This window comes from Ovis aries, chromosome 15 (genome assembly GCF_016772045.2).
Source record: "Ovis aries strain OAR_USU_Benz2616 breed Rambouillet chromosome 15, ARS-UI_Ramb_v3.0, whole genome shotgun sequence".
Lineage (NCBI taxonomy): Eukaryota > Metazoa > Chordata > Mammalia > Artiodactyla > Bovidae > Ovis > Ovis aries.
Window position 1 is genome coordinate 53,293,901 of NC_056068.1, and position 18,671 is coordinate 53,312,571.

The 18,671-nt window shown below is 44.5% G+C and overlaps 1 long non-coding RNA gene across 3 annotated transcripts in view; it reads left to right on the top strand.

The window, feature by feature from the left end:
- The window catches only part of LOC121816702 (uncharacterized), a 28,706-nt gene extending 17,583 nt beyond the window's left edge, over window positions 1-11,123 (top strand). For all 3 annotated transcript variants that reach the window (XR_006056379.2, XR_006056381.2, XR_006056380.2), the window contains exon 3: window positions 283-11,123. This is a non-coding gene — a long non-coding RNA (uncharacterized LOC121816702). The remainder of the gene's footprint in view (window positions 1-282) is intronic.
- Window positions 11,124-18,671: the final 7,548 nt, after the last annotated feature.

Sequence of the window (18,671 nt, forward strand, 5' to 3'; positions counted from 1 at the left end):
AATCCTAGGAGTTTTCATCACAAGGAAAAAATTATTTTCTACTTCTTTAATCTTGCCTCTGTATGAGATGATAGAAGTTCACTAAACTTACTGCGGCAATCATTTCATGATATATGTAAGTTAAATCATTATGCTGAACATCTTCAACTTATGCAATGCTACATGTCAATTATATTTCAGTAAAACAGAAGGAAAAAAAATTGAAAGCGGAGGATAATATCATGGCCATAGGTTTTATATTTCTATTTGTTTTTGCTAAGGATTATTTTATATTTTTTTCAGGTTTCTTCCCACTGTTAAGCCCACGGTATCTTAGACTATCAAAGGTATCAAGGGCAAAAGATGCTGCTTTCCCGCCACCTGGAAATCTTGGAATGTTCTTGTTTTTAATCATCATTTGAGAGTTTTCTTTCTATGTAAATTAATCAAATGACATATTTATGGTGTCAGAAACATGATTTGCAATTGGAATTGCATTTTATTTCAGTTAATGAAAATGAGTTAATCTTGATATATTCTTTAAAAAAACCTGAAGTTTAGGTAATAGTAATAAATGAATGTTAATATGTTTATTTTGATGTACTATGGTAATGTAAGATGCTGATTTTATTTTTTTAATATTTATTTATTTGACTGTGCTGTGTCTTAGTTGCTGCAAGATGCTAATTTTAGAGGAAGCTGGGTGAAGGGTAATGGGAACTCTCTGTATTATCTTTGCGACTTCTGTATGAATCTAAAATTACTCCAAAGTAAAAAGTTTATTTTAAAAATGCTTAGAAGCAAAAGCCACAGGGTTCTCTAAGAATATAAACACAAAAAAGAATTTTTTTTAACTAAGGGGGGAAAATCGAATCATAGATCATTTCAAGAGGCCTGATATTTTTCTAATGAGAAAAACAGAAACGAGAAGACCAAAGCAAGAAAACAATCAGAAAAATAATAGAAGGGAAATTCTCAGAGCGACGAAAACAAAAAATCCCAAACCACCTTTAGATTAAAAGTGCCTGTTGACGGGAATTCTCTGATAGTCCAGTGGTTAAGACTCTGGTTAGGTGCTTTCACTGACAGGGCCTGTCTTCAATCCCTGGTCAGGGAACTCAGATTCTATAAGTCATGCTGTGCAGCCAAAAAAAAAAAAAAAAAATCCGAGTGCTGAACAGAATCAAAGGGAAAAAAACACACGCAGCTTTGGGATCATGTTTTCAAACAGCCTAATACCTTCTGAAACATAAAAACAAACAAGCAGGTTTTATGTAAGGAAGTAGAGATCAAGCTGGCATTGGGCTTCTCTGAAGCTAGCAACTATGAAATGACCTGTAAAGTTCTGAGGGAAATGAGTTTGAACTAACTTCATTAAGAGACAGTCGTAGAGGGCTTCCTTGGTGGCCCAGTGGTAAAGAATCCACCTGCCAAAGCAGGAGACACAAGTTTGATCCCTGGTCCGGGAAAATCCCATATGCTGAGGAGAAACTAAGCCTGCGCTCCAGAGCCCACACAACGGCTGAAGCCCAGGTGCCCTAGAGCCTGCGCTCTGCAGCAAGAGGAGCTGCCGCAGTGAGAAGCCTGAGCACCACCAGCTAGAGAGCAGCCCCTGCTCCCTACAGCGAGAGGAAAGCCCGTGCAGCAGTGAAGACCCAGTGCAAGCAAACTAAATTAACAAATTTTTTAAAGTCAGCAATAGTGGCAAAATAGACTTTCACGTCCCATGCATTCATGCTGAAAAAAGTTACTTGAGTTTGTAGTTCAGAAAAATGAAAAAGGAAGATATGATTTACTGCTTTGATTCTCAAAGTATAGTTCCAGAAGCAGCTTCTGGCAATATGTCAGATATGCAAATTCTCAGGACCCACCCCTGATCTATTGAATCAGAAATTCTGGGGGCGGGTCCCAGTGATCTGTGTTTAACAAGTCCTTCTGGGGGATTCTGGCCCATGCTCAAGACTGAGAACCACTGGAGTGGTGGACAGTCCTCTCAAATCCCCTCCACTGGCCTGGTACACCCATTGCCTCTGCTGTGAGTTGCTACACAAAGGCCTCCTTGTCTCAAGGGAGAATGAACTCCAGCATCTGCAGCCAAGAATACTTCCTTGCTTAGCTCTCTTCCCTTCCTCTATGCTGGAGATGGTGGTTAACTGAGAGAATGGTCTCAATTTCACCGGAATTCTTGTATCAGGCTTTGCTTTTGGGGAGCCTGACCTAACACACTCAGTATCCAAGAGACAACAAAACTAATCCAGACACACATTGAAAAGAAATCCCAGATGATAACTGTTTGCCTAGAAGTACTTGCTTAAAATTAGAACAGGAAAACAGAAGGTTCGGAAAATGTCTTCAAAAGGTCTTCAAGAATGAAGTGAATTCCTGTCAATAGATAGTACTATTAAGAAGTTACAAGCTCTGAGTCACATGATAAAGAAGGCACTTGTCTCTTCTCTCCTAAAGGAACAGGAAAGGTGCCAAGAAACTCCAGGAAAAACATAAAACTATACCAGAAAATTGTGATTCAAATATGAAGGAAAAAAAAGTGTAACATGATTTTAAGCAATTGATGTATAAGGGAAGTATTTGAACTGAAGATACGAAATAGTCTACTTGGAGGCCTTATTTTACCTTTATGGAATAATTCTAATATATGCAAAAGCAAGGAAAAAAATAGCAAAAAGGAACATCTACCCATCACTCAGTGTCAACAATGAACAAGATCTGCTTCATCTTAAATATTCAGTCAGTTTTCGAATTTCCCTAAATGTCTCATACTAAGTGCATGCTAAGTCACTTGAGTCGTATCCAACTCTTTAGGACCCTGAGGCCCACCAGGCTCCTCTGTCCATGGGATTTTCAAAAAAGAATACTGGAGTGGGTTGCCATGTCCTCCTCCAGGGGATCTTCCCAACTCAGGGATCGAACCTGTGTCTCCTGCAGCTCCTGCATTGGGCAGGGGAGTTCTTTACCACTAGCGCCACCTGGGAAGCCCTAATGTCTGGTAACTTTTCTTTTTTATAATTGTCTTGCTTGAATCAGCATCCAGACTACTTGTTGAATTTAGTTTCTGTGTCTCCTGACTCTCCCCCGGGCTCCAGGGGACCCTCCACTTAGGACGACAACAATTCAGGGACTTGAAGTGACACCTGGTTCTCTAACGATCCAGTCACCGTCTCAAATGTGCAGGGATTGTTTTATTCCCGCTTTAAGGTCAAATTTCTTGTTTTAATCACTATTATCTTATGAAATAGTCACTGGGTAGTCTTCAAGTTCAGGCTACTTCAAGCTCTCTCAAATCATCAGTTTCTTTAGAGTCAAAAGAATCTCACATTTCTTTCAACCATAAAGGACCTTTGGTTGGTGGTCCCGTCCATATAGAAATCTGAGCTCCCCCATTCCAGCATAAACACTGCGGCAGGTGTCTAGCCTAGAAATCTTCTGGACCTTTCTGTTTACCAAAGTTTATTAGGAACGCCCCTGGTTACACATGCTGTGAATACTCGAGTGCCAGATATGATTAAAGATGTTCAAACAATGCTCTAATTTATAAGTGAACTCCTCAGAAAATCCAGAAAGTTCAGGTTCAAAGACAAAAGGTATTTGGAGCTGCTGTCTCGGATCCCAGATTTTGTTGCAAACAGCCCATTTGACCATGAAGATGAAGGTGGGGCCTGCCCTGGGGCACACAGATTCGTGTTATGGAATCTTCTGTCTCTGGCCCAACCCTGGGCCATGAGTTCTGGAATTTACCCCTTCCCTCCTCTTTATTGGGGTGGTTGGGCATAGGAGGGGCTGGAAGAACAGGCAGGGCTGGAACATGAGATGGAGGCGCTTTGAACTTAGGTGCCCAAGACCTCACGGCTTCTAAGTTGCCAGGCCAGAGTGTGAACCCAGGTTAGTCTGGCTTCATATTTTAACCCCTTCTTCCTTCCCACACCCATGGAAACTGGGAGCCAATAGGAAAAGTCCTCGTGGGACTAGGGGCTTCCCCAAGAGGCCCAAAGGGAATCAGAATGGCCAAGTTTCCTGCAGTTAAACAGTTAGCTTAGACTAATATCAACAGACACACCTAGAAATGTGAAACCAACTAACAAAAGTGGTCCTTTTAACAGATGAGGGAAATCAGGGAATTTTTCAGGTCAACCTCTTCACCGTTGCCATAGAGCCCTGGGTGCTCAAATATTAACTGCTAATTGGGGGGATGGGGGCAGGGCAAGTGGCTATCTTGAACATGCCAGAAGCTGAGTCCCTGCCTGCAAGGAGACTTGCTGAGTGCTCTCTCCCGAAGAATGATGAGACCTGCCAGCAGCCACAATTTTCACCATGCTCTCATCATCTATTCTCATGGCTGGCACAGAGCCAGGCACCAAAGACACACTCACGGACTTCCCTGGTGGTACCATGAATTGGAACCCGCCTGCCAATGTAGGAGGACTTCCCTGGGGGCTCAGACAGTAAAGCATCTGTCTACAATGCGGGAGACCCAGATTCGATCCCTGGGTTGGGAAGATCCTCTAGAGAAGGAAATGGCACCCCACTCCAGTACTATTGCCTGGAAAAATCCCATGGACGGAGGAGCCTGGTAGGCTACAGTCCATGGGGTCGCAGAGAGTTGGACATGACTGAGAAACTTCACTTTGCCAGTGTAGGGTACAGGGTACAGGGGTTTGATCCCTAGTCCAGGAAGATTCCACATGCCTCGGAGCAACTAACCCTGGGTGCTGCAGGTACTGAAACCTGTGCACCTAGAGTCCATTCTCCACAACAAGAGAAGCCACCTCAATGAGAAGCCTGTGCACCGCAGCTAGAGAGTGGCTCCCACTTGCCACAACTAGAGGAGGCCTGAGTGCAGAACCAGAGCCCCAGTGCAACCAAAGATAAACAATTTTTAACATACACACTCACTCCATGAATGAACTTCACTTTTGAACCTTAGCCGACTCTGTCTGCCGCTTGATAATTCTTCAAGTGTTTGTGTATATTATTGGAAACTAATTGTGTATATTATTAGAAAAGAAAACTGGAAATTCCCTGGAGGTCCAGTGGTTAGGATGCCATGTTTCCACTGCCAGGTTCGATCCCTGGTCAGGGAACTAAGACCACACAAACCATGCAGCGCCAAAAAAAGAGAAAAAGAAAAAGAAAACTGTAGTCAGGAAAGGGAATTTAGAGGCGAAATGATGCATGCTACTTAGTAGATATACTTTTTAAAGCTTTCCTGGGTAAAGTAGAGGAAGCAGAGGAGAGAACAACCAACCTTGGGACAGCATCTCTCTGTATTTGCCGAGGGAAAGACTTTCACTTTCTGGAGGGGATGTGGGACCGGCAGGGACAATGTGCTGTGTCCAAAGGTCTCCAACCCTGAGTTCGGGAAAGAGGCCTACTCTAGAATGGCCGTCAGGAGCGAATCTTCAGGTTTCCAGAAATGGGTTCATTCGTTTGCTCAAAATGTGCTTATTGAGCACCTACAAGGTGTCAAGCTTTGTTTCAAGCACTAAGGATATAGCAGTGAACAAAAGTTTAAAAATATCTGCCCTGTCATGGAGCTTATTCTAGACATGAGAGCAATTTTTTAAAAAATGTGAGATGTAAACGCATTTACCCCTTGATCCAGCAAGCCCACTTTTGAGACTTTAGCCTAGAGCTTCATCCATACAATGAAATGATGCAGGCACAAGTTTATTCATCGCACTGATATTTCGCAATAGCAAAAGATTGGGCACAACTCTGAATCTTGAACCATGTGAATATATTATCCATTCCAACCAAAATATTTTAGAAATTCAATAGAGGCTTTATGAGATGATGACAGATGTGTTATGGAGAAAAATTAAGTAGGGAAAGAATTAGATAAAGCTGGAAGGGCTGTGGCTATTTTGATTGTCAGGGAAGGCTTAACAGAGAAGATAACATTGGAGTAACAACTTAAAGGAGATGAGGATGTATTGAGAAAGTGTTCCAGGCAGAGGCAACCGCAGATGCAAAGGCCCTGAGGTTGAACCTGTCTGGCATTCAAGGAACAGCAAGGAGCCCAGCTGGGTTGGAGCAGAGTGGTCCAGGAGCAGAGGGTGAACCAGCATTGCCACCCCAGGTGCTCTGAGTCTGAGGGACTGTGTCTGTGGGGGACCCTCAAGCTGGAAGACGCCTTTCTCATGCTGACCCTGTGGATCTTGTCTGCTGGTGAATATTCGTCATAAACTATGATGCCCATAACTGTGCTGGCAAGTGCCCTCAATGTCCCCCATCTTTGTCTCCAGCTCACCGGCCCCCTCGGTACTGTGTTGCTTGGTACACTTCTTCTTGGGAACTGTTTTCTCCCCTGGCCCTCCAGGTGATGTCAACTCCTACCTACCTCTCTGCCCATTTCTTCTAAGCCTCCTTGCTGCCCCTAAACACGGAGGCTCCCAGGCTCTGTCCTCACCCTACTCTCTCTCTTACGACTCTTGCCACACCACACCCCACCAGGGCTTCTGCTTGCCTTTCTCACCCCAGCCCAGACCCATGACTTCTGCTTCTTGAACCTCTACCCCAAATGTCCCCAGCATCTTGGACTCTGCCTATGTCCAGACCTGGATTCACCACTCGCTGATCACCCTGCACCCTCCCAGACCAGTCAGGCTGGTCCTCTGGGTGCCCTCTCCTGACAGCACTGACTACACCCCCTGCCTGCCCCCTCCATATCTGCACCTGGTCCCACCTGGGCAGAGACCAGTTCGGCCTGATGGCTGACACTTACCCAGCACCTAGTGTGGCTCCTGGCGCAAGTGAACACTCAATAAATGAACTTCATCAAATAACAGGACAGTCTTACCCACTGCTTCCAGGTTCTGAATCTGCACCCTCTCTCAGTGACCCCCGCCAGGCCCAGTGGGCCCGCCGCCAGGGTATCCAAACCCAGAGTGGAGGAGGCCCTGTGAAGCTGCCCGCAAAGTGACTGCAGACCCAGCTGTGCCTCCTCAGCAGTTTCGAACCCCAAGAGGCCCTTGACACCTGCCCACTGGAGGTTCAGTGTTGTTTTCTGGGTCTCAGTGACTTCTGCTTTTTGGGGGACAGAGTGAATAGGCTGTGGTGACCCTTGGGGGGGCACCGTTTGAGTCAGAGGAGGAGGGAGAAGCAGAATCAGGAGCTGAAGGGCCCAGCTAGCACCCAAGATGCCTTAGTGGTACCTATGAACACTGCCTCCAGCAGTGAGATCCGAGATGAGATTTTAAGCCCCATGGAGCAAGCTCCTTCATGTCTGACATCCATGGCAGGGGCTCAACAGAGAACCATCCCTTCACCCCACACCTAGGTTGCCAGATAAAATACATGCTGCCCAGGTAAATCTGGGTTCCGATAGACGATAATTTTTCAGTATAAGTGTGTCCCCATTCATTATGTCCTCTAGGACACACTTATACTAAAAAAATACTTGTTTATCTGAAAGACAAATTCAAACTTAACTGGTGGTCCTCTATTTTTATTAGCTAAATCTAACAACCCTACCCCCACGTGACATTTGGCCATGTCCAGGAGACATTGTGGGTGTCACAACTGCAGAGGGATGGGGGTGTTGTGGGGTGTTGCTCAATATTCCATAGTGCACAGGACAACCAAAAGTTATCCAGATCAAAATGTCAACAGTGTTGAGGCTGAGAAACTGGCCTCTGGATCCCAGAGCACACAGAACTCCCCACCCCACCCCCACCCATACCCCTTGCCCACATGGCTTCCTTCCCTCAGACCATTAAGTGATGTGAAGGGGGACTCACGGACCTGCCACAGATGTCAACCAATGCCAAGTTACAAGGTTATGGGGAAAATGGAATACAAAATTGTGTAACTTCTCAACATAGATCAGGGGTGAACTATGGAGAAAGAAACACACAATTGAGGGAAAATGTCTAACACGTTCGGGAGGTTTACCTTAGGCAACAGAGCTGTTTCTTCCCCTCTGTTTCTTTTCTCTTTCACCCCTCATTTCCTGAGAACCATGTTTGTAAAATATTTTTAACTTTTTTTTTTGGTCTGTGTCACACAGCTTGCAGAATCTTAATTCCCCAACCAGGGACTGAATCCATGTCCTCAGCAGTAAAAGCACAGAGTCCTAATCACCACCAGGAAATTCCCAAAACATTTTAAACTTTTAAACCTTTTATGTAATTATACAAGTAAGGCATGAATACATTCTCTTTGGATTGAAAAGAAATTGGAGATAGTGCAGCGAGGCCAGTCTCCTCTCACCCGCAGTCTGGCCCCAGTGCCCTGCAGAGGTAACTGCTGCACGGGGCTGATGCTGAGCTCGGGTAGAGACACAGCTCCACCTTTGGCTTTGAACTGACCCTGGAAAATAGGATGGTGCCCGCATAGGGCAAATAATAGGTACGGCCAAGTTGTTTTAAAGTTGGCTGTTTCATTTTACTCAGCCACCAACAAGGTGTGACAGGACTGGTATGAGCCAGCACTTGAGACCAGACTTGAAAATGCTTGCCAATAAGCCTGGCTCCAAATAGGGAAAGGAGCACGTCAAGGCTGTATATTGTCACCCTGCTTATGTAACTTCTATGCAGAGTACATCACGAGAAACGCTGGGCTGGAAGAAGCACAAGCTGGCATCAAGATTGCTGGGAGAAATATCAATAACTTCAGATATGCAGATGACACCACCCTTCTGGCAGAAAGTGAAGAGGAACTAAAAAGCCTCTTGATGAAAGTGAAAGAGGAGAGTGAAAAAGTTGGCTTAAAGCTCAACATTCAGAAAACGAAGATCATGGCATCTGGTCCCATCACTTCATGGCAAATAGAAGGGGAAGCAATGGAAACAGTGTCAGACTTTATTTTTTTGTGCTCTAAAATCACTGCAGATGGTGATTGCAGCCATAAAATTAAAAGACGCTTACTCCTTGGAAGGAAAGTTATGACCAACCTAGATCGCATATTCAAAAGCTGAGACATTACTTTGCCAACAAAGGTCCAACAAAGGTCCATCTAGTCAAGGCTATGGTTTTTCCAGTGGTCATGTATGGATGTGAGAGTTGGACTGTGAAGAAAGCTGAGTGCCGAAGAATCGATGCTTTTGAACTGTGGTGTTGGAGAAGACTCTTGAGAGTCCCTTGGACTGCAAGGAGATCCAACCCGTCCATTCTAAAGGAGATCAGTCCTGGGTGTTCATTGGAAGGACTGATGCTGAAGCTGAAACTCCAGTACTTTGGCCACCTGATGCGAAGATTTAACTCATTGTAAAAGACCCTGATGCTGGGAGGGATTGGGGGCAGGAGGAGAAGGGGACGACAGAGGATGAGATGGCTGGATGACATCACCAACTCGATGGACATGAGTTTGGGTAAACTCCAGGAGATGGTGATGGACAGGGAGGCCTGGCATGCTGTGATTCATGGGGTCGCAAAGAGTCAGACACAACTGAGCGACTGAACTGAACTGAACTGAACTGAAGATGGGTGAAAAGTATGATTGCCTTGTTTTAATTTGCATTTCCCTTTTTTAAGGATTTTTTCCAGCTATACTGAGATACAGGTGAAATATGACGCTGTGTAAGGAAGGTGATGATGTGGCAACTGTATATATTGCAAAATGGTTACCATAGTGAGATCAGCCACATAGTTACCTTGTGTGTGTGAGCGAACTTCTAGGACTTACTCTCTTAGCAACTTTCAAGTATGTGATACAGAATTGTTAACTATAGTTATCACGCTGTACATCACATCCCCAGCACTTTTTCATCTTCCGACCAGAAGTTTGTACCCTCTGACCAACCTCTCCTCGATTCCCCCCTTCCCCCTAGCTTCTGACAACCACCTTTCTGTGAGTTTGGACTTTTTGTTTTTTAGATTTCACATATAAGTAAGATCTGTCTGGGGAAGGGCATGGCAACTCACTCCAGTATTCTTGCCTGGAGAATCCCCATGGACAGAGGAGCCTGGTGGGCTACAGTCTATGGGGTTGCAGAGTCCAACACGACCGAGTAACTAAATGCACACACAGATAAGTGAGATCACACAATATCGGTCTTTCTCTGTTTGGCTTATTTCACTTAGCATAATGCACTCAAAATTCATTTATTTTGTCACAAATGGCAGAATTTTCTTCTTTTTATGACTGAAATATATGTATGCATGTATGCATATCTTCTTTATTTGTCCATCGATAGACACTTAGGTTATTTCCTTGTCTTAGCTATTGTTAATAAGGCTGCAGGGAACATGGGCTTACAGATATTTCTTTGAGAGAGTGTTTTCATTTCCTTCAGATTTATCCCCAAAAGTGGATTGCTGAATCATATGGTAGTTCTATTTTTAAGCATTTGAGGAACCTCCATACTGTTTTCCAGAATGACTGTACCAATTTACATTCTCACCAGCTTTGCACAAAAGTTCCCTTTTTCCACATCCTCTCTAACACTCATTATTTATTGTCTTTTTGTTGATAGCCATTTTGACAGGTGTGAGGTGATATCTCATTGTGGTTTTGATTTGCATTTCCCTGATGATTAGTGATGTTGAACATCTTTTCATTGATATGTTTGCCATTTGTATATCATTTTTAGAGAAATATTAACACCAAGACTGAATTTCTTCAGGTGTTAGCTTCTATTTTTAGTGAAAATTTTAATTGATATACATGCACATCATATAGCATTCAAAAAGGAGTAGTCAGTGAGAAGCCAGCCTACTTCCCATGTCTGAAGCCCAGCCCTGCAGCCTTATTATCTGGAATTCCTCCCAGAGGTACTCATTTCACATATAAGCACTCACACATACAACATTTCCTTTTAGTTTTTGCATTCTGCACTCTGAACATTTTCCACATTCTTCTGCACTTCTCTCTCTTTTTGGAAAGTGGTTCCTCCAACTGTACATAGAGCCATGTCATTCTTGTTCATGACGGTATTATATCCTCTCTGATGGATATATTACAATTTGTTTAAACAGCTTGCTCGCATTTGACAATTAGGTAGCTCCCAACCTTTTCCTTCAATGACTTTCTTGTGCATATATAATTTCTCACATATGGGAGAACTTAATTTGCCGAATTTGTAGGTTGGTGCGAATGTAATCGCTGTTTTTGCATTGTTAAAATTTGCTGTTTGATATTGGAATACATTCTTAAATAAATGTGGTTATGTTATACATCATTTTAATGCACATTTCTCGCTTTTTGTTTTTTTGCTGAATATTTATTACTTGCTGTTTATATTTATTTTAAACTATGGAAATGATGTTACACAAAAAGCAGATTTGAACTATTTTCTAATTTGAGTTACAACTCACAACATCAGCAACACATTTGGCCCAGTAACTGCTAACAAACCTACAGTGCAGCGGTGGTTCAAGAAATTTTGCAAAGAAGTGGAGAGCCTTGAAGATGAGAAGTGCAGTGGCTGGCCATCAGAAATTGACAATGACCAGTTGAAAGCAATTATCGAAGCTGATTCTCTTACAACTACACAAGAAGATGCCAGAGAACTCAACATCAACCATTCTATGGTCATTCAGCATTTGAAGCAAATTGGAAAGGTGAAAACGCTTGATGAGTGAGTGCCTCATGAAGAATAAAGTCACTCAGTTGTGTCTGACTCTTTGCAGCCTCGTGGACTATACAGTCCATGGAATTCTCCAGGCCAGAATACTGGAGTGGGCAGCCTTTCCCTTCTCAAGGGGATCTTCCGGACCCAGGGATTGAACACAGGTCTCCCATATTGCAGGTGGATTCTTTACCAACTGAGCCACTAAGGAAGCCTAGAGTGCCTCATGCTGCTGCTGCTGCTGCTGCTGCTAAGTCACTTCAGTCGTGTCCGATTCAGTGTGACCCCACACAGGCTCCCCCATCCCTGGGATTCTCCAGGCAAGAACACTGGAGTGGGTTGCCATTTCCTTCTCCAATGCATGAAAGTGAAAAGTGAAAGTGAAGTCGCTCAGACATGAGCTGACTGCAAATCAAAAAAATCGTCATTTTGAAAGGCGTCTTATCTTATTCTTTGCAGCAGCAACGAACTATTTCTTGATCGAGTTGTGACATGTGACAAAAGCTGGATTTTATACCACAATCGGCCATAACCAGCTCAGTGGCTGAACCGAGAAGAAGCTCCAAAGTGCTTCCCAAAGCCAAACTTGCACCAAAAAAAGTCATGGTCACTGTTTCGTAGTCTGCCGCCAGTCTGATCCACTGCAGCTTTCTGAATCCCAGCAAAACCATTACATCTGAGATGTATGCTCAGCAGATCAATGAGATGCACTGGAAACTGCGATGCCTCAAGCCAGCATTGGTCAATAGCAAGGGGCCAATTTTTCTCCAGGACAACACCCGATGGCATGTTACACAACCAATGCCTCAAAAGTTGAATGAATTGGGCTACAAAGTTTTTGCCTCATCCACCACATTCACCTGACCTCTAGCACTGACTAGCACCTCCAACTGACTAGCGCTTCAGGATCTTGACAACTTTTTGCAGGGAAAAGGCTTTCACAACCAGGAGGAGGCAGAAAATTCTTTCCAAGAGTTTGTTGAATCCCAAAGCTTGGATTTTTAACCTACAGTAGTAAACAAACATTTCTCATTGTCAAAAATGTATTGATTGTAATGGTTCTTATTTTGATTAATAGAGATGTGCTTGAACCTAGTTGTAATGATTTAAAATTCACTACCTGAAACCACAATTACTTTCACACCAACCTGGTATATAATTCCCTAGAAGTGGAATTGCTAGGTCAAAGGGCAGTGTATTTGATGAGTTTCAGGTTGTAACCAAGTTGCCTTCCATATCAATTTACTGTTATGCCATTTTATGCTTGTAAGGAAACTAATGTATGTTTTAATTCAGAGAAACATATAGCACAGTCATTGTCTTTGATGATAAGAAACCAACATTCAGAAAACATCCACTATATATCAGGAACCCTTTTTGATAAAAGCACTCATGACACCTCTGAAGCAAGTGAATTTAAGATTTTTGTTTAAGGTACCGAGGGCATGGCAATCCACTCCAATACTCTTGCCTGGAGAATCCCCATGGGCAGAGGAGCGTGGTGGGCTACAGTCCATGGGGTTGCAAAGAGTCGGACACGACTGAGTAACGAAGCACAAGCACAGCACCAACTAAGGAGGCAGCAGAGCCAGAAATCAGACTTGTCCAGCTCCTTACCCTGGGCCTGGGCCTCGTCACCAGGCAGGAGGCTGACGCCCTGGTATGAGGAACTAGATTCCAGCATAACTTGTGATGTCACGTGACAGGTGACTAGAGTATGACCCAAACACTTCTGGGAACACACGCTAAGGAGTGAGGCTGGGCTAGGGGAAAGGGCTTTACAGAGGAAAGAGCACCAGGCAGAAACCTGTATGGGAGGTGCTTTCAGGGAAGGAGGAGGGCGCTGTAGGTCAAGGCTGTAGACTGGACCAGGAGGGGTCCTTGGTCTGATTCTCACCCTGGGACACTACTGGAATCCTTAGAAGGCCCTCATCCTGCATAAGATACGTACCTGGGAGAAATTAAATATCAATAGTCATGAGTGGCTGTTGAACCCTTGAAATGTGGCTAGTCCAAAAGGAGAGGTGCTATAATAACTAGAAAATACACATCGAATTTTAAAAATTTAATACCAAAAAATTTTTGTAAATTATTGCTTTACAGTGCTGTGTTGGTTTCTGCTGTATAGCAAACATTTTTTAAGTAAGCTATCTATAATTTTTATATTAATCACATGTTGAAATGATAACAGTTTGGATACATGAGGGTAAATTTTAAAATGTTAAAATCAACGTCACTTGTTCCTTTTTTTCGTGTGTAAAGTGGCTACTGGAAAACTCGCACATTGTGTTTCTATTGGACAGTGCTGGTCCATAACCTTCCTTTAGGCCCCTGCCTCCCTTCCCCTGCAGAAGAAGCTGTGGGGTCAGTGGTGAGGGTGGGGACGGCTGGGTGGTTCATGTGCTCGGCCTGCCCACTAGGCTTTTTCATTTGGATTTTCTCCACATCTGGGCTTCTCCGATGTAAAGAATCCTTAGGGTAAAGGATCCGCCTGCACTGCAGGAGACCACAAGAGACACGGGTTCTATCCCTGCGTCCGGAAGATTCCCCCGGAAGAGGAAATGGCAACTCGCTCCAGGATTCTTGCCTGGAAAATGCCATGGACAGAGGAGCCTGCGGTCCATAGGGCCGCAGATAGGAGGACAAGACTGAGGAATTAATCGTCTTTGCGTCCACTTCTGGGCAGCCGCTGGGTTTCCCGTGACCGGCCGGGCTCACTGTGCTCTGCCGCCCTCTAGCGGCTCCTTTCCCAGCTGTTCTGCTCTTCAGCGCCATCCTTCGAAATACTGTGCTGGAGTTTGGTATTCTGAAACACTTCGTGGTCCCATTTATTTCACTCACCTACCATCCTGTTTTTATTTTAATTAATTCAAAGTCTTTTCACAGAAGTAATTTAAGAACTATTCTGATCCCTTGTTGTTTAGTTGCTCAGTTTTGTCCGATTCTTTGTGATCCCTTGGACTGTAGCCCCCCAGGCTCCTCTGTCCATGGAATTTCTCAGGCAAGAATACTGGAGTGGGTTGCCATTTCCTTCTCCAGGGGCTCTTCCCAACCCTGGGATGGAACCCACATCTCCTGCATTGGCAGGCAGATACCAACTGAGCCACCAGGAAAGCCCATTCTGGTCCCTAGTTACTGTCTTCTCAATAGGCCTAGGGCTTCCCTGGTGGCTCAGACAGTAAAGAATTTGCCTGCAATGTGGGAGACCTGGGTTCGATCCCTGAATTGGGAAGATCTCCTGGAGGAGGGCATGGCAATCCACTCCAATATTCTTGCCTGGAGAATCCCCATGGACAGAGGAGCCTGGCGGGCTACAAATCCATAGGGTCACAAAGACTGTCTAAGCACAGCACACACAACAGGTCTCAATGTCACTAAAATGGAGGCATCACCAACTTCTCTTAATTTCTCCAGTTGTGGCTTTTTAATGGTGGAAAATTATCAGTAATGTCTGGAAAGTGATATTGCCTAATTCTTTAAATTCCTGTATATTAATAAGTAATTTTATTTAGAGGGATACGATTTCAGCATTAGAAGACACTTTCGTTTGTTGGTAAAATGAATTAATAGTGTGGTAAATAGGTTAACCTGCATGCTAAGGATTATTGGGCAATAATGGCCTATAAAGTACTTAGCATGGTGCCTGGTACATTAGAAGCTCTTGATACATGTAATTATTAGTGTGTGAAATTCCTTGTTGTTTACGTAAGCAGCAATCTTTGAAGAGTGTTGTGGTTAGAAGCACTTGAGCCCCTGCATGCTAAGATCCTGGTTCAGACTCTTCCTGATGAGCAAACAAGGGGTAATGGAAAAGAACTATAAGTTTCAACAGGTCACTGAACTAGAAAAACACCTGGCTGGTTTGGGATCTTCCTGGAAAATCACTCATCTGAGTCAGAGCTGAGTTAAGTCAGCCAACCAGGGCAAGAAGAATGGAAGGGGATGAGGTTGTGGATCCACTCCACAGGGAACTCTGGATTTTCCAGGGTTGTGCCGAATGGAAATATATATAAGATCAAGGAGAAAGTTAAACAATATGTAAATGCATCTGTTCAAGAAAAACGTGTCTATCTTTAAAATGGAAAATTGTGAGTTCGAATCACTGTGGCATTTATATTCCTATGGATATATTTAAAAGAATGACTAACTGCTTTATTTTTAAGAGTTGACATTATGATGATACTGGAAATTATAATCTTTCTGAATTTGTTTATACTTAGAATGAAAAGTTCTACCTATACTTAGGATGAAAAGTTCTGCGTAACTTGGAATGGAGAAAGGAAAACTGCATCCTTCAAACTCTTGTAGAGAGAATGTGAGCACAGAAAAATGAAGATCAGCACTCTGGCTGTATAACTCAGCAGTGGGATTGCTGGGATCTGGGGGCCCACAACCAACATTCCTCAGGATACCAAACTTTCCAAGGCAGCTGTGCAAATTTACATTCCCCCCACCAGCAGTGGAGATGAGTTCCACTACTCCCAGTTCTCCCCAGCTCACTGGCTGTGTGGAGGCCTGCAACGTTCATGAAGCAGACATGGCCACTGTCTCTCTGGGGAAGCACAAGGCTCAGTAGAGGTAACAAGAGCCTGGACCCTTTCTGGGGCTTCTGAGCCTGTGAAATCAGAGTCTGGAGAGCTAGATCAAAGAGTTCTAATGACTTCTCTCTACAAAAGCCCAAAGCACTTGTTGCTATAGACAGGCAGCCAGCCCAGCATTGTATCCCAGTGATGGCTTCATGCCAGGCCTTGGCTCCTGCCCACTCCCTTTATCTCTGAGCTAACCAGTCACCCGTTCATACGGCCTGGCTCTGGGCAGGAAGCTAGGCAGTTGGCAGCACTGACTTGTTACCATCTTGGTCCTATCCTCCAGTCACCTCAGTGGAGTCACGGTAAATTCAGCCCTAACGTATGAACTCCACTAGTCAAATCCTGGGAAGCCAGCCTCTGGCCGCTTTTTTTTTTTTTTTTTCGCGGAGAATGCTCACCTCCCAGTTATGTACTGTCCCATATTCTCAGCCCCTTGCACAAGGTTAACCAAAAATGCCCAGTTGCCCAGACAAAAGGGTGGAGAGTGTCTGAGGCGGGGAGCAGCAGCTCCACCCCCACCCACTCCACCCCTCCCCTCCCCTCCCCTCTCCTTTATTGGGAAAGGTGATCAAGGCCCTGTAGTTGTCAGTTGTGGCCGTCAGAGGGCAAAGTATGCAGCACTTTGGGAGAGCCGATTTAGGAATGATGGTTTCCACTTTCCAAAATCAAACTAGACAAACTTACTGTCTCTGCGTACTCCAGCTGTGTTCGCCGTCCTTGAGCTGAGTTTGGTAGCATCCCCTCAGGAAAGGTCTTTTTAACCTGCCTGCCTACCCCCTGCCCTCTCCCTCCTATCCCTTACTGGCCATGGGGCAGGTCCCTGTTGCCGCAGTCCTCGGGCTCCACCTCCCCAGACCAGGAAGAAGCCTGATGAGTTAGGAACTCCTTGGCCTTTTTCTCTCCCTTGGCCATGTCTTTCTGCTTCCGCTGCCTGATCTCTGACCCAATTTTTCCCATATCATTCTTTTAAGGAAGACTTCTCTGCCCCATACATTATAGTCTGGTCTTTCTACCCATAGCAAATATATTTGTGCCTGGTGTGCGTGAAAGGAATTGGTGTGTCATGGCCTTCTACAAAGAGCAGAGGTGTGGGCCTGCATGTTAGTGTTAGCAAGTTGACTCACCCTAACCAAAAACATTGAAGATTAGCATCAACCTAAGTGCCAAGTTGTTTATTTACACTAAAAGCAGTGATAATCTGTCCCACTTAATGAACACTTTCCACATTCTAGGCACTATGCAGAGTGCTTTAAAGACACCATTTATTCAGTCACAGAAATCCAGGAGGTTAATGGTCATTTCTTCCCTTTCAAAGCAAGGAGTCCGAGACTCAGAAAGGTTAAGTGACTTGCCTGAGATCACAAAGCTTGTAAGTGGTAGCAGTGGGACATGAAACAGAATGAGCTGGCTTCATCATTTCTGCACCCTCCTGCTCCCTGACCAAGCTGTCCACTCCTGGGGACCCTCCTGGCAGGACGCCAGCATCCTTCAGTGGCGCCCATGCATTGCAGTGATCCCGTCTGTGTGGCGCTGCAGGTGTACATCATTCGTCACAGAGCATCTTACTGCCTGGAGAGAGACCGGGAAACACGTGTCCCGAAATGTTTACGCTGCTTCACCAAAAGAGTGGCGAATTTATTTGCTTCTCTATCTTTTCAATTTTTTATGAATGTGTTTTATTTTTTTACATCAGAAGCTATTTTCATAATGCTGGGGGAGTCCTTCTTTTGCTCTCATTCATTCTGACTTACGTGTCTGCCTAAGTGTTGGGTGTCCTGTAAACCTCACTTCAAGGGTTGGAGCTCTGTGACATCGTCTCCAACACTCCGCCCTCCTCAGTGCCCTGTTGTCCCTACCTTGACACTTATGATGCTTATCACACTTACTTATCTGTATCCCCAGCACCCAGCCCCAACTCTGAGTTTCTGGAGGGCAGGAGCTGTGCCAGATTCAATGTCCCCATGATCTGATATGGACAGTGGATCCAAGTAGTAGTAACTAATGCTGTTTCAGCACTTACTGAAATGGAGCAGGACCCTATTACCTTTGCCCCTCAGGTCCTCACCCTGCCTTTTGTCTATGGAAAAACTTTAGCCAAAAAATAAGTTTAATCAGAGAAGTGAGGAAATGATGAAACAAAGGAAAATCGTCTAACAAGACTAAATAGTAATAGTTGAGTCATTAAGCATAGTCAAGGATCTTTAGCTCCTCTTCAAGGGCTATAGATAATATTCTGAGCCTTTGAGCTGTCTCACAGCGACTGAAACCCCCACCAGGTGGAAGAAGTTAACTACGTGATGACCAGGCTGTAGCCCAGATATAAACTGCCATGACTACGAGAATTGGGCTCAGAGAAACGGGAACAAACAGATCCTGGAACTAAAGACTCACTGTACTTAAAACAATGAAGATGACCCTGATCAGGGCCCTGCAAGACCAATTTCAAGATGACTTTTAAAGCTGACTGTGCTGTTTCTGAATGTAGCTCCCTTCCTTCATCTATAAAAGTTCTTGCCCACTGATTGTCAGTGGTGGGAAGTCTTTGGATGGGAGGCTGCCCTCCCCATAGGTTGCCAGCC